Genomic DNA, 17,455 nt, shown 5'->3' on the forward strand with positions numbered 1-17,455 from the left:
TTTGATCTAATTAAAAGAGCTTTGCCCCAGCATTTTTTTCTTATTCTTCCTTCCTTCCTTCTTTGCTTGCTTCCTTTCTTCCTCCTTCCCTTCTTCCCTTCCTCTCTCCCTCTCTACTTCCCTCTTTCTTTCTTTCTTTCTTTCTTTCTTTCTTTCTTTCTTTTTTGCAGATGAACCCACGTTCAGTGAGGCAGTGGCTATTCCTGGCCCATGTTCTAGATTAGATCTAAAAACTTCAGCTCTAGGAGCTACTACCACCCATAAGTACATTATCTACTCCACCATGCTTCATTAAATGATCTGAGAAAAACAATCTCAGACCTTACATTTTCCTCACTAAAAAGAACTTGAAATACAAGGCTCAAATAGGGAGACAAGCACATGTTCTCTTTGTGGGATTTATTTTGTTTCTATTCTACCATCTTAGAAGAGGCAAAGGTACTGGAAGTTCAGCAAAGTCCATGAGAACCTGATCACTAGATACTTACTAACCGAGCTCATACTATCCATACATGGACAAAACAGAAAAGTATTGTTGGATGACCAGAGACCAAAGGATTCAGAAGTGACTGGATGACTGAGCCCAAAGAACAATGATTATATCTATGTCCATCCACCTAAAGATAGAGTGTCCTACATGGCTCTGTTCAACAACGAGCTGATTCAAACCAGTTCCAATTGTCCAGTAATGAAGAAAGCCACCTACACCCAGAGAGAGGACTATTGGAACTGAGTGTGGACCACAACATAGTATTTTCATTTTTTCTATTATTGTTTACTCGCATTTTTGTTTTCCTTCTCAGGTTTTTTTTTCTTTCTAGATCCGATTTTTCTTATGCAGCAAGATAACTGTGTAAATATGTATACATATATTGGATTTAACATATAATTTAACATTTTTAACATGTATTGGGCTACCTGTCATCTAGGGGAAGGGGTGAGGGAAGGAAGGGAAAATTTGGTACAGAAGGTTTTGCAAGGCTCAGTGTTGAAAAAATTACCCATGCATATATTTTATAAATAAAAAGATATAATAATTTTTAAAAAACACTGTAAAAACAAAAGATAGAGTCTTTCCCCCTTCCTTCCCTTATTACTCTTTTTCTTTTCCCTTTTCCTCTCCCCCGTTTTTAATGAGGCGAGAGAGAATTTTCTCTAAAACAAATGTCAATTATTTTTTCTTTGAGCCAACTCTGATGAGAGTAAGATTCACACAATGTTCCTCCTCCTCTCTAAATTCCCTCAGATATGATAAGTTTCCTTTGCCTCTTTGTGGGATGTGGTTTCCCTCTTTCTATCCCTCCTTCCCACCTTATTCTGCCATCATCCCTTTTCCATATCTACTTCCCTTTTTTATGTTATTTCAGTACAATCAAATTATACATGTATTCTTTTGTATATCCACAACAGAAATACAATTCTCAAGAGTTATTTTACCTTTTCTGCATCTCTTGAGTTCTATGGTTGGAGATCAAATTTTTTGTTTAGTTCTGGTTTTTTCTTCAGAAACAAATGGAATTCATTTGTTTCATTAAATGTCCATCTTCTTCCCTGGAAGAAAATGCTCAGCTTAGCTGGGTTAGCTGGGTAGTTTATTCTTGGCTGCATCCCAAGTTCTTGTGCCTTTCGGAATATCATATTCCAGGCCCTTCTTTCCTTTAGTGTAGAGGCAGCCAAATCTTGGGTGATCCTTATTGTGACACCTCGGTATTTAAATGTTTTTGTTTTTTTTTTTTTTTTTTTGCTGCTTGGAGAAAATTGAATGGAGATAGAAAGGAATATACTTTCTTCTCAGCAGTTCATGGAACCTATTCAAAAACTGACCATATATTAGGACATAAAGACCTCAAAATTAAATGCAAGAAAGCAGAAATAGTAAATGCTTTCTTTTCAGATCATGATGCAATAAAAACTACATTCAACAAAAAGTTAGGGGGAAATAGACCAAAAAGTAATTGGAAACTAAACAATCTCATCTTAAAGAATGATTGGGTGAAGCAGCAAATTATAGATACAATTAATAATTTCACTCAAGATAATGACAATGATGAGACATCATACCAAAATTTGTGGGATGCAGCCAAAGCGGTAATAAGAGGGAATTTTATATCCTTGGAGGCTTACTTGAATAAAACAGAGAAAGAAAAAATTAATGAATTGAGCTTGCAACTAAAAAAACTAAAAAAAGACCAAATTAAAACCCCCAATCAAATACTAAATTGGAAATTCTAAAATTAAAAGGAGAAATTAAAAATATTGAAAGTAAAAAAACTATTGAACTAATTAATAAAACTAAGAGTTGTTTCTATGAAAAAGCCAATAAAATAGATAAGCCTTTGGTAAATCTGATTAGAAAAAGGAGAGAGGAAAATGAAATTAGTAGTCTTAAAAATGAAAAGGGAGAACTTTGCACCAATGAAGAGGAAATTAGAGAAATAATAAGGAGTTATTTTGCTCAACTTTATGCCAATAAATTTGATAACCTAAGTGAAATGGATGACTACCTCCAAAAATATAGACTTCCCAGACTAACAGAGGAGGAAGTAAATTGCTTGAATAGTCCCATTTCAGAAAAAGAAATAGAACAGACAATTAAACAACTCCCTAAGAAAAAATCCCCAGGACCAGATGGATTTACATGTGAATTTTACCAAACATTTAAAGAACAATTGGCCCCAATGCTATATAAATTATTTGATAAAATAGGGAATGAAGGAGTCCTACCAAATTCCTTCTATGACACAGACATGGTACTGATACCTAAACCAGGTAGGCTGAAAACAGAGAAAGAAAATTATAGACCAACCTCTCTAATGAATATCGATGCTAAAATCTTAAATAAAATATTAGCAAAAAGATTACAGAAAATCATCCCCAGGATAATACACTATGACCAAGTAAGATTTATACCAGGAATGCAGGGTTGGTTCAATATTAGGAAAACTATTAGCATAATTGACTATATCAATAACCAAACTAACAAAAAACATATGATCATCTCAATAGATGCAGAAAAAGCATTTGATAAAATCCAACATCAATTCCTATTAAAAACACTTGAGAGTATAGGAATAAATGGACTTTTCCTTAAAATAATCAGCAGCATCTATTTAAAACCATCAATAAGCATCATATGTAATGGAGACAAACTGCAACCATTCCCAATAAGATCTGGAGTGAAACAAGGTTGCCCACTATCACCGTTACTATTTAATATTGTATTAGAAACGCTAGCTTTAGCAATAAGAGCTGAGAAAGAGATTAAAGGAATAACAACAGGCAATGAGGAAACCAAATTATCACTCTTTGCCGATGACATGATGGTATATTTAGAGAACCCCAGAGATTCTGCTAAAAAGTTATTAGAAATAATCCACAACTTTAGCAAAGTTGCTGGTTATAAAATAAACCCACATAAGTCATCAGCATTCTTATATATCACTAGCAAAATCCAACAGTCAAAGTTACAAAGAGAAATTCCATTTAAAGTAACTACTGATAATATAAAATATTTAGGAATCTATCTGCCAAGGGAAAATCAGAAACTTTATGAGCAAAATTACAGACCACTTTTCACACAAATTAAATCTGATCTAACCAATTGGAAAAATATTAAATGCTCTTGGATAGAAGAGCAAATATAATAAAGATGACAATATTACCTAAACTAATCTATTTATTTAGCGCTATACCAATCAGAGTCCCAAAAAACTATTTTAATGACCTAGAAAAAATAACAACAAAGTTCATATGGAAAACAAAAGGTCAAGAATTTCAAGGGAATTAATGAAAAAAAAATCAAATGAAGGTGGCTTAGCTGTACCAGATCTAAAATTATATTATAGAGCAGCAGTTACCAAAACTATATGGTATTGGCTAAGGAATAGATTAGTTGATCAGTGGAATAGATTAGGTTCAAGGGATAAAACAGTCAACAAATATAGCAACCTAGTTTTTGACAAACCCAAAGATCCCAGCTTTTGGGATAAGAACTTACTGTTTGATAAAAATTGCTGGGAAAATTGGAAACTAATATGGCAGAAACTAGGCATTGATCCATACTTAACACCGTACACCAAGATAAGGTCAAAATGGGTTCATGACCTAGGCATAAAGAATGAAAGTATTAATAAATTAGAGGAACACAGGATAGTTTACCTCTCAGACCTATGGAAAGGGAAGGTCTTTATGACCAAAGCAGAACTAGAGATCATTACTGATCACAAAATAGAAAATTTCGATTATACCAAACTGAAAAGTTTTTGTACAAACAAAACTAATGCAGACAAGATTAGAAGGGAAGCAATAAACTGGGAAAATATTTTTACAGTCAAAGGTTCTGATAAAGGCCTCATTTCCAAAATATATAGAGAATTAACTCTAATTTATAAAAAATCAAGCCATTCTCCAATTGAAAAATGGTCAAAGGATATGAACAGACAATTCTCAGATGAAGAAATTGAAACTATTTCTAGTCATATGAAAAGATGCTCCAAGTCATTATTAATCAGAGAAATGCAAATTAAGACAACTCTAAGATACCACTACACACCTGTCAGATTGGCTAAGATGACAGGAAAAATAATGATGATTGTTGGAGGGGATCCGGGAAAACTGGGACATTGATGCATTATTGGTGGAGTTGTGAATGAATCCAACCATTTTGGAGAGTAGTTTGGAACTATGCTCAAAAAGTTACCAAACTGTGCATACCCTTTGATCCAGCAGTGTTACTACTGGGATTATATCCCAAAGAGATTATAAAGAAGGGAAAGGGACCTGTATGTGCACGAATGTTTGTGGCAGCCCTTTTTGTAGTGGCTAAAAACTGGAAACTGAATGGATGCCCATCAGTTGGAGAATGGCTGAATAAATTGTGGTTTATGAATATTGTGGAATATTACTGTTCTGTAAGAAATGACCAACAGGATAATTTCAGAAAGGCCTGGAGAGACTTACACGAACTGATGCTGAGTGAAATGAGCAGGACCAGGAGATCATTATATACTTCAACAACAATACTATATGATGACCAGTTCTGATGGACCAGGCCATCCTCAGCAACGAGATCAACCAAATCATTTCCAATGGAGCAGTAATGAACTGAACCAGCTATGCCCAGAAAAAGAACTCTGGGAGATGACTAAAAACCATTACATTGAATTCCTAATCCCTATATTTATGCACCCCTGCATTTTTGATTTCCTTCACAAGCTAATTGTACAATATTTCAGAGTCTGATTCCTTTTGTACAGCAAAATAACGTTTTGGTCATGTATACTTATTGTGTATCTAATTTATATTTTAATATATTTAACATCTACTGGTCATCCTGCCATCTAGGGGGGGGGTGGGGGCTAAGAGGTGAAAAATTGGAACAAGAGGTTTGGCAATTGCTAATGCTGTAAAGTTACCCATGCATATATCCTGTAAATAAAAGGCTATTAAATAAAAAACAAAATAAAACAAAACAAAAGATAGAGTGTCCTAGAAATCTATACTTGGCGCTGGATTTTGGGACCCTTTATTAATGATTTAGATGAAATTGAAAACATTCTTATCAAATTTGCAGTGACATGAAAATGGAAAAAAGAACTAATATATTGCATCAAAGTTAGGTTTCAAAAAGACCTTATCTAGCCAGAGGAAGGGACTGACTCTATTAAAATGAAGTTTAATAGCAATAAATGTAAAACTATGCCATATTAAAAAAAAACAAAAAATTTTTGCACAAATATGGAGAAGGTATGACTATATAACAAGTTATATGAAAAAAAATCAGGATTTTAGTGGTATATTGGCTCAATATGACTCAGTTGTATGTCATGACATTCAAAAAGTGAATGGTCTCTCAGGCTACTTCAGTAAAGTTATAATATCCAAAGAAAGAGACGTAATTGTCCATTATTTCTTTCAAAACACAGATCATTTAGTTCTGAGAGTTATTTTAGGCAGATCATTGACAAATTGAAATATTTCCAGAGGAAGGTGAAGGAACTTGAAACCATGTCATATATGGAATTGTACTGAAGCAACTGGAGATATTTAGCCTAACATAAATAAAACTTATGCAAACCCCTCCTGGATGACTGCCTTGTTATGCCAAAGGAGCTTGTATAGCTCAGTGAAACTATGAGCTGTGTCATATAAGGTTACCCAAGATTGACAAGTCATAATGGAAAATTATGACAAAAGGGAATCCAGTGGAGAAGGAAATGGCAAACCACACCAGTACCTTTGCCAAGAAAACCCCACAGATAGTATAAAAATGTTAAAAGATATGACACCAGAAAATGAGCCCCTCAAAGTCAAAAGATGTCCAACACCTTTAGGAGAGGAAGAGCAGAAGACAAAACTAAGTAGTTCCAGAAACAATGAAGCAGTTGGGTCAAAGCCAAAAAGGAAGCTTAGTTGCAGATGCATCTGGTGATGAAAGAAAAGTTTTATCCTGTAAAGATCAGCATTGCAACGGAACCTGGAATATAAATTCTGTGGATCAAGATAAGCTGTATGTGATCAAACAAGAGATGCAAAGATTAAATATGAACACCTTGGGTATCACTGCTACCCAGTGAAATTAAGTGGACAAGAATGGGTAAATTTAATTCAGTTGATTGTTATATATACTACTGTGAGCGAGAATCTCTTAGAAAATAATGGAGTAGCCCTCATAGTAAATAAAAGGGTGAAAAAAGTAGGTGAGAAAAATCTCAAAAATGACAGTTATGAAATTAAAAGATGCATACTTCTTAGGAAAGGTATGGCAAATCTATACAGCATACTTAAAAGCAGAGACATCATCTTGCCAACAAAGATCCATAGAGTCAAACTATGGTTTTTTTCCAAAAGCAGCATATGGGTATGAGAGTTGGACTATGAGGAAAGCTGAGTACCACATAATTGACACTTTTGAATGTGATGCTGAAGAAGACTTTTGAGAGTTTCTTGGACATGAAGGAGATCAAATTTGTCAATACTTAAAGAAATTAATTCAGACTCTTCATAAGAAGGTCAAATATTGAAGCTGAGGTTTACTTAAATACTTTGTCACATAATGAGAAGATAAGACTCATTAGGAAAGACCTTGATGTTGGAAAATATTGATGCCAAAAGGAGAAAGGGACTAGAGATGGATAAATAGTGTCATAGAAGCAATGAATACACTCTTGGACAGACTCTGGAAAATAGTAGAGGATAGAAGGATCTTAAATTCTATGGTCCATGAGGCTACAAAGATTTGTTACCAACTAAACAATAATAGCAGCAAAATAAGACTTAAGAGAAGTGTAAAAATGGCTTTATGAATTTGAAAAGTTATTACATGAAAAAGATTTTATTTACTTTTCTTGGCCCCAAAAGACATAGTAAGTATGTAGGCAAAGTGAATGGGGAGGCAAATTTCATCTGGTTCTTAGGAAAACTTCCTAGGGATTTGAACTATATGAGAGTGGAAAGATTTACTATAAAAGATAATGAATTATTCATTACTCCATATCAAATGGATACTAGATGACCACTCTCCAGAGGTATTATAAAGAGGATTTCTGTTCAGGAACACATTGGCCTAGGCAAACTCAGGCCCCTTTGTTGCTTTGAGGCTTTATGATTATAGGATCTGGAGGAAACCTCACTGGGCTTTAGTGTCCTTAGCTAAATAGAGATTATAGTCACACTACTTACCTAAGAGGGTTGCTATTAAAGGCTCTCTGGATGCTGTAAATTACAATAAAACATGAGTTATTATCATTAGTCCTCTGTGTTCAAGAGCACTTAGTTTGGACTGGAGAGACCTAAGAAAGCAGATTTTTTGAATGGTCAGATGAAATAAGACTGGGCCCAGAAATAGGCTGAATTCATGTGATTAGATGAAAACACGAATAACCAAGAAAATGAAATAAGATAGGATTTGTTAATAGAAAGATTATTGGATATGAAATCACCAGTTCTGGGATTGAATACTATCTCTAATATTTGCTACCTATATGATCTTATGTAAGTTGTTTACCCTATTTACTTGTATACCTGCCTATATAACTCAGAAGAAGTCATTAGCCTATTTGAGTAAATTTCCTCATTTGTAAAATGAGGGAGTTGGACTCTATGACTTCTAAATTCCCATAAAGTACTCAATCCATCAGTCTGAACTTCTGAGATTCCCAGATAGAGTTGCTTTGGGATAGAGTTGCTATGTCTAAATAGTGAAGACAGTTATCACGATAATTGAGAAAAATCAATTGGACAAAAGAGCCATCTCAGATGAAGTAAGTTTGTTTTGAGTTGAGATGTACAAAAGAAAATTAGAATCTTTGCTAGATGGAGTAAAATGATGAGCATAGTACCATATTTAAAAGATGAAGCAGGAAGCTCAGGATGCCAATCAGAGCAGCAATGGTTCCCTCATTTCAGCACAGACTATGATGGGACAAAATCACTTTGTAGAGAAGTGGATGGTCTATTTTCATATAATTCCCCATCCAAGATGATGTTCTATTATGTTGGCCAGTCATATTCCTTACTCTTGCCACTTAGGATGGACTTGCAATACAACTCATAACAACTTTCTGTGCCTTTCATTGTTCCCAAGTAGTTTCTACCTTGTTGAAGATTCATCAACAAATTCTCACACTACTCCTTGTGATGCCTTTAGTACTAAAGAGAGGTTTTAACACTAAAATATAGCACTCAAGAAGTCTCCGGGATCTGAAGGAAAAGATGTAATTATAGGAAAGAGTATAATTATTTTCAAAAATTGAATTATTCTTTTTCCCCCTCTTTCCAACAAAGACAAGTTAAAAAAACTAGGGAAAATAGGGAACAATGAATCAGAAGACTTAATCCTAACTACTACTATCTACTTACGTAGTTTCAAGTTCTTTAAGCCTCAGTTTTCTCATTTGTAAAAGGAGTTAGACATAGTTGTCTTTAAGATTGCTTCTGGCCCTAAAATGTTATAGTCTATTAAGTTAGAATTTAGATAAGTCAAGTAAATGGAAGAGAGATAGAGATGCAGTTGTTATTGAGATATGTCAGTTTAACAAGAATCTGTGATTTTGACAGTGTGAGAACTTCCTCCACTGAGGTTAGTGGATGTCCTTAGGAAGTTGCCTAAGGTTCAGAGTGTTTGAGTGATATGTCCTTCGAGTCACAATTCTGGAAAAATTTGAATTTTTAAGATCTATTGTTTACAAATATAACTGATTTAAATTTCTAAACTATTCACTCTCTTTTCCTGTTATAGGTACTGCTTATTTTGGCCTTGGTATCTCTGTTGCCTAACAACATGTAGAACAGAGTAGGCATTTAGCATGTACTTGTTAATTGGTTAGCTGGATTGATTGATATATGGGTGAATAGGGACAAAAGCATCAATTTTTTGACATATATTGGTGAAAAGAAATATTTACAACATCAAAAATGCATTGCCATTAAATTAAATAGTTTAAGTTACCATATCCCTAAAAAGCACACAAACTTTCTTAGAATATAGAAATGTTAATACTTGAAGTTTTATTAAATTCATTTCAATAAAGGAGGGAAACAAATATTTATTAAATCTTGTTAAGTGTCAGAACTGTGCTAAGCCCAATGCAGATATAGCTTATTTGCTAAATACTTGCTCCTTTTTCTATTCTCTTCCCTTTTAAAAAATGAATGAATGAATAATTTATTAAGCTTTTTTTTGTTGCTCAGTCATTTTAGTCATGTCCAACCTTCATGACCTCATTTGGGGTTTTTTGGATAAAGACACTAGAATGATTTACCACTTCCTTCTTCATCTCCTTTTACAGATGAGGAAACTGAGGCAAACAGCAGTAAGTCACTTGCCCAGGGTCACACAGCTAGTAAGAATCTGAGGCCAGATTTGAACTCAAGATGAGTTTTTCTGACTTCAAATGTAGCACTCTTATCACACTTTAACTGCTTATTAAGCTACAAGTGTTTCACTATGAGAAAAGCACAATGCTAAGTGCTGGGGATACAAACAAGGCAGTTCCTGCTCTCTTGTAGCTCATATTCCAATGGAGGAGACAGCAACATATGAAAGGTTGCAGCTGCAAATCATATGGAAAAGTCCCATGGTCTTTAGAGTAAAACAAGATCCTTCCCTTTTTAATAAGAGAACTAACCGTATTCAGACATGAACCTTTGACTTTCAGAGTTGGCAAATCTTTAGTGTCCATTTAGGTCACCCCTCAATTTTACAGATGAAGAAACATATCACAGATAGAAGGGAGTCATCAAAAATGACACAAGAAATCTGTCTCAAAGGCTAGACTTATCATGATATAGTGAAAAGAGGGTGAAATTTGAGTCGAGTTCATGTTTCTATTCTATTACTTCCTGACTACTATTTTACTTGTCTAAACCTGATTTTCCTTCATATAAAAGGGGAGGAAGGAATTAAATAACTTCTAAGGAAGGGACCTTAGCTCTCAATCTAAAATTTTCTGGATCTGAGTCTCAAACTCCGACATCTTTTTTGCTTTATTCTTTGAAGACTAGGCATGAGACTTAATGAAACTTATTGATGAGTTCATTATACACGATGTGACATAGTGTCTGCTAGATTGGAGATTCCTTGAGGACAAGGACCTCTTCTCTTTTTCAAGCCTAAAGGAATACAAGGCATATGTTAGAAGTACCTGATTTGGATCTTCTCTCTAGGACTCAGATTACTTCTCATTGAAATAAGGAGCCCAAACAAAGGGATCTTTAAGATCTTTTCCAAATTTTATGAATTGGGGGAGGGGGGGGCAGCTGGATGGCACTGTGGATAGAATACCAGGCCTGCAATTAGGAAGACCTGAATTCAAATCCAGTCTCAGGTTACTACTAACTATGTGACCCTGAGCAAGTCATTTAATCTATGTATGTCTCAGTTCCTTTATCTGTAAACCCTACCTCACAGGGTTATTTTGATGACCAAATGCAATAATAATTGTAAAGCATGTGGCACAGTACCTGGTACATAGTAGGTACTATATAAAAGTTAGCTATTAATATTAATTTTAATAACCTGAGGAACTAAGTCAATTCAATTCAACAAGCATTTATTAAGCATTTTTCTATGGGTCAGGATCTGTAACAGAGGCTAGATATATCAACATACAAAAAAAAAAAAAAAATCAAACACTCTTTGCTTTCTAGGAGTTTTCATTCTACTGGATTCTTATTTGTATATGTGAGCTCTTTTTTTTCCCCTGAGGCAATTGCGGTTAATTGAATTGCCCAGGGTCACACAGGTAGGAAGTGTTAAATATCTGAGATCAAATTTGAACTCAGGTCCTTCTGACTTTAGGGCTGATACCCTATCCACAATGCCACCTACCTGCCCCATATGTGAGCTCCTGAGGGGGAAATGGTTTCATTTTTGTCAGAGAAAGCTAGCTGGAACAAGAGTCAGAAAACCTGAGTTCAAAATTAGTTTCAGACATTTCCTGGATGTGTGATTCTAGGTAAATTACTTAACCTGCCTCAGTTTCCTCAAATGCAAGATGGGGATAATAATAATACCTACCTTCTAGGGTTGTTTTGGATCTCAAATGAGATGATTTTAGTAAAGTGTTTAGCCCAATAGAAAGTGCTTAATAAATGTTTGAACCCTTCCCTTTTTGGAAGGATATCCAGTGCCTAGTTTTGTGTTTGGCACCTTAATACATGTGCTTAATACATGCTTTCTGAATGAATGAAAGTTGTACTAGGAGCACTATTCTATTTCTATCATGGCTATTTTTACCATTTTTGGCATTCTAAAAATATTATTTGGTAGATCCCCCTTCCCCCACCTCATACACTTTAGTGAAATTCCCAGCCACTTTGTCTATTTCAGCTTCCAGTTTGGAGCTCCAAGTTCTTTTGGGTTTTATCAAATTACACCCTGTAGAAAAGCATACATTTCACAAACAGATGGATTTAATGTGCATGAAAATACATGCCTTTTAAAGAAACCAAATTAGTAGTTCCAGCTCTTCTCCCCCTCTTCCCCCCTTTATTAAAGACAGAGCTCACTGAAAAATCTCTGCAAGGAAGGGAAACTTGACAGCCGTCATCAGAGAAACAAGATTTGTTCACATAGAAATGTGACAGGATATAAGAGGAGCCTTCAGCGACACTGATTCTGCCAATTCCAAATGGAGATTCCAAGGAGGCTGGCTCCCAAATCACAGCTGTGTTTTAAAAAGGGAAGGGAGGGGGTGTTGAAATCTCATAACTCCATGATATTTTCAGATGATTATTGACAATATACATTTCATGCCTATACTTTATGCATCTGCTGATCAGAGGCAGAATGGTCTTCAAGTATTCACACTATGGAATCCAAACCCCTCTGCCATGAAGAAATCCATCCCTAAATCCCCTTACTGAGTATGTCTCTCTCTGAGGAATTCTCGCTAAAGAAAATCAAATCTCTTCTCCTTCTCCTCCATTAAAGCAAATAGGGATTCATTCTTTTATTTTCCAACTATTTTCCTTCTATATTCCCAGATATTGTTGTGGATAAGTATACCTCTAAAGTTCAAGATCTGAGGTAGGTTCAGACAAACATCTCCAAATCTGAATATAAAATGGGAGGTATTCCAACCTTTTGAGTGTTTCAAATTGGGCCAAAGATCTCATGAAAACAGACTTCCTTATAAGATTTCTGGCACTTTGGCCTCTAAACCTGGCGGGAAATAAAACAGCCTCTGTCAGGCTGGATTTTGGTACTATTAGCTGCTGGAATCAGGAAGTAGAAAGAAAGGGAGAAGAAAAGGATTGCCAGAAATTTTCAGTCCTTAAAAATGGATGGGCAAGACTGGCTCAAGACAAGGGTGGAGGATTTGAACAGCTGGAAATCTGGACCAGGGTCCTCGTCTCTTTGCTGGGAAATGCCAGTTTCCCAAGCTTAGAGAGTGGAGAAATTATAAGACTTTGGTCAAATCTCTTGAGCAATCTGAGTTTCAGTGGAATACTAATCCTGGGATCGAAGGGCCTAGGTTCAAATATTGCCTCCAACATTTCCTGATCGATCTTGGGGGTGGGTCATTTAAATTCCTGGGCCTTTGTTTCTGTCTTTGCACAACATAGAGATTGGGTTAGTTAGTCTCTGAAGGCCCTTCCAGTTTTTAAGAACTATGACTCTATAAACAATATGATCTTGACAACCTCAACAGGATGGAAAGCAACCCATGCACATTCAATTTTTTTGAGATGTTTATCTAAACCTACTTCAAATCTTGAACTTTGCGGTTTTACTCATCTATAATGATCTCTGGACATATAAGAGAAGAAAGCATTTGGAAAGTAAAGAAAACTGATTTTTTTAATAGTTACTTTTCTTTCTTTTCTATGGCCCCTTATAGCTTTGAGATTATGCAATACTCTAGGGACCTAGTCAGAGTGTCCCTTAAGCCCTGTTTATGTGGAACTTCAAATGTTACAAAATACACGTGGCTATACAATACAGGGTCAAAATATGTTTCAGCATCTCTTTTTTCCTTTAACTTACTCCCTTTTTTTTTTTTTTTTTTTTTTTTTTTTTTTTTTGCTTCCTTCTCCAGCTCTTCTGTAGCAGATGTTACACATACACTGGATGGGACCCTTTGCATGGAGAAGAAATAATGGGGCTTGGTTTTTTAAATAATAGAAAATTAATTAAAGAAAATATAGACACCCTCTCACCCAAGGTAACATGTCAGTCAAGAATCCCTGAAGATCTCTCCATGGACCAGCTGCTATAGACTGGTAAACAGTGGCAGCTGCTGAAGGGAGGGCAAAAAGGATGTACCTGGAATGAAAAATAAACATTGAATTTAGTAGGCTACTGGTGACCTTTGAGTGAGCAGTTTCAGAGAGACTATTTGGGCTGGATAATAGATATCTAGGGATTGTAAAGAGAATAAATGTTTAGGAAGTGGAGGTGATGAGGGCATGTTTCAAGAAATTTGGAAGTAAAAAAATAATGTAAACAGGTAAGATACTGCAGTAGTATAGAAGGGACAAGGTAAAGTTTTTCTGTAACTGGTGAGATCTGAGCACATTTGTAGGAAGCTGGGAAAAAGCTAGAAAAGAAAGAGAACAAATAAACATCTTGAGGTGACTTTTAAACATAAGCCTTACACAAACCAGGATATTTCAAAGGGATGAATACTGTGACTTTAAATTTTGGTTCACATAGACCTCTCTTTTTCAGCTCCAAACTACTTCCCACACTTTAACACAATGATTCAGTATCTTCACTTATAATTTTGACAGCATTTGACAAGAGCTCTCCTAATTCCCCTTCTTGACATTATCATCCTTTCCTGTCTATTTTTTTTTAATTTTACAGGTAGTTGGGGTTAAATTACTTGCCCATAATCTCACATATAGTGTCTAAGGTAGGATTTGAACTCAGATCCTCCTTTACTCTTTCTTGTCTCTTATCTTTCATAGTAACTTTCAATAGGTTACTAAATACTATTTTCTATCCATGTCTTCCCCTTCCTATCCTAATATAGGATTCTCCCATACTCAGCATCACCCAGCTAGACTATTGCAATAATCTCATAAAAGTCATTCTGTTTCTATTATCTTCCCCTTCTAAACCATCTTTTACAATCCTGACAGATTTATATTGCTACATATATCTAGTCACGTCAGTCTTTTGTTTTTAATATTGCAATGATTGTCTATTTCTTAGACAGTAAAATTCAAAATTCTTCCCTTTTCATTCAAGGGCCTTTACCATATGAGGTCTCTGTATTTTTTCCAGCTTCATCTCATATTGTTTCTTTCCCACTTTATCTTTCAAACAAATGCCTACCCCAACACATGTCCCATACTTTTCAACCTCATTGCCTTTTACATCACTCACTTATAAGTAGAAAACATTAACTCCACTCAACCTTCCAACCTATTTAATTCCAACCTATCTTTTAAAGACCAATTCAAATATCATGTCATCCTGAAGGTCTCCTGAACTTCCTAGTCAATAATAATCGTACCTCTTACTTTCATCTTCAGACATCACATTTCATTTTGTGGACGCTTCTCTAACGTAGAAATATCATGTAGCATTGCATATTGTAGCTATGTATATGTATCCATTTAGACTCAAAGAAGGCTAACACCTAGGTGTGATCTAAATTCTAATAGGTACCCCATGATCTAGCACAAAGCTCTGTACATAGTAGGCACTGAACAAATATTTATTAAATTATTGATGGCATTTAAAGCAACTGCCGATAGTATAAAATATTTGGGAAACTATCTACCAAGGGAAAGTCAGGAACTATATGAGCAAAATTACAAAACACTTTCCACACAAATAAAGTCAGATCTAACCAAATGGAAAAATATTAAGTGCTCTTGGATAGGTTGAGCGAATATAATAAAGATGACAATACTACCTAAACTAATCTATTTATTTAGTACTATATCAATCAGACTCCCAGTAATGTTTTAATGACCTAGAAAAAATAGCAAAATTCATCTAGAAGAACAAAAGGTCAAGACTTTCAAGGAAATTAATGAAAAAAAAAAATCAAATGAAGGTGGCCCAGCTGTACCTGATCTAAAACTATATTATAAAGAAGCAGTCAAAACCATCTGGTATTGGCTAAGAAATAGACTAGTTGATCAGTGGAATAGGTTAGGTTCACAGGATAAAATAGTCAATAACTTTAATAATCTAGTGTTTGACAAACCCAAAGACCCCAGCTTTTGGGATAAGAATTCACTGTTTGACAAAAACTGCTGGGAAAATTGGAAATTAGTATGGCAGAAACTAGGCACTGACCCACACTTAACATTGTACATCAGAGATAAGGTCAAAATGGGTTCATGATCTAGGCATAAGAAATGGGATTATAAATAAATTAGAAGAACATAGGATAGTTTACCTCTCAGACCTGTGGAGGAGGAAGGAATTTGTGACCAAAGAAGAACTGGAGATCATTATTGATCACAAAATAGAAAATTTTGATTATATCAAATTAAAAAGCTTTTGTACAAAGAAAACTAATGCAGACAAGATTAGAAGGGAAACAATAAACTGGGAAAATATTTTTACAATCAAAGGTTCTGATAAAGGCCTCATTTCCAAAATATATAGAGGATTGACTCTAATTTATAAGAAATCAAGCCATTTTCCAATTGATAAATGTCACAGAGTTTTCAGATGAAGAAATTGAAACTATTTCTAGCCATATGAAAAGATGCTTCAAGTCATTATTAATCAGAGAAATGCAAATAAGACAATTCTGAGATACTACTACACACCTCTCAGATTGGCTAGGATGACAGGAAAAGATAATGCTGAATGTTGGAGGGGATGTGGGAAAACTGGGACACTAATACATTGTTGGTGGAATTGTGAATACATCCAGCTATCCTGGAGAACGAATTGGAACTATGCTCAAAAAGTTATCAAACTGTGCATACCCTTTAATTCAGCAGTGTTACTTCTGGGCTTATATCCCAAAGAGATCTTAAAGAAGGGAAAGATACCTATATGTGCAAAAATGTTTGTGCCAGCCCTTTCTGTAGTGACTAGAAACTGGATATTGAATGGATGCCCATAAACTGGAGAATGGCTGAATAAATTATGGTATATGAATGTTATGAAATATTATTGTTCTGTAAGAAATGACCAGCAGGAAGATTTCAGAAAGACCTGGAGAGAGTTACCTGAACTGATGCTGAGTGAAATGAACGGGACCAAGAGATCATTATATACTTCAACAACAATACTATATGATGATAAATTCTGATGGACTTAGCTCTCTTCAACAATGAGATGAATCAAATCAGTTCCATTTGTTCAACAATGAAAAGAACCAGCTACACCCAGTGAAAGAACTCTGGGAAATGAGTGTGAGCCACTACATAGCATTTCTAGTCCCTCTGTTTTTGTCCACTTGCATTTGTGATTTCCTTCTCAGGTTAATTTTACCTTATTTCGAAATCCAATTCTTCTTGTGCAGCAAAATAACTGTATAGATATATATACATATATTGTATTTAATATATACTTTAATATATTTAACATGTATTGGTCTACTTGCCATCTGGGGGAGGGGGTAGAAGGAAGGAGGGGAAAAATTGGAACAGAAGATTTTGAAAGGGTCAATGCTGAAAATTACCCATGCATATATCTTGTAAATAAAAAGCTATAATAATTTTTTTAAAAATTAATAAATAAATTATTGGTGGCTTTTTCTAGCTTATTTTTTCTTTTTTTTTTTTACACATATCCCATGGATTACATACGAACCACAAGGCAGGAAAAGCCAGAGATTTCATGGTTAGCTGCCAATTAGCTGTTTTAAGTGAAAAGCTCATTAGTAGAGTAAATTTCACTGGTCTGAAATGAGTTTAGCCTACTCAAATCCCATACATCCAATTTACTTATTCCCAAGTGTTTCTTTGCTGTTGTAAAGGTTTAAATATTCTAACCTCTAAGATCCTTTCCCATGATGATATTTTAATTGAT

General features: G+C 34.9%; 1 long non-coding RNA gene across 1 annotated transcript in view; it reads right to left on the bottom strand.

The window, feature by feature from the left end:
* Positions 1–17,455, bottom strand: part of LOC116422575 — a 32,544-nt gene that overhangs the window by 7,795 nt on the left and 7,294 nt on the right. Inside the window, exon 3 of the long non-coding RNA XR_004233228.1 lies at positions 13,663–13,768. This is a non-coding gene — a long non-coding RNA (uncharacterized LOC116422575). The remainder of the gene's footprint in view (positions 1–13,662; positions 13,769–17,455) is intronic.

The sequence above is a fragment of the Sarcophilus harrisii genome, chromosome 1 (assembly GCF_902635505.1).
Source record: "Sarcophilus harrisii chromosome 1, mSarHar1.11, whole genome shotgun sequence".
NCBI lineage: Eukaryota > Metazoa > Chordata > Mammalia > Dasyuromorphia > Dasyuridae > Sarcophilus > Sarcophilus harrisii.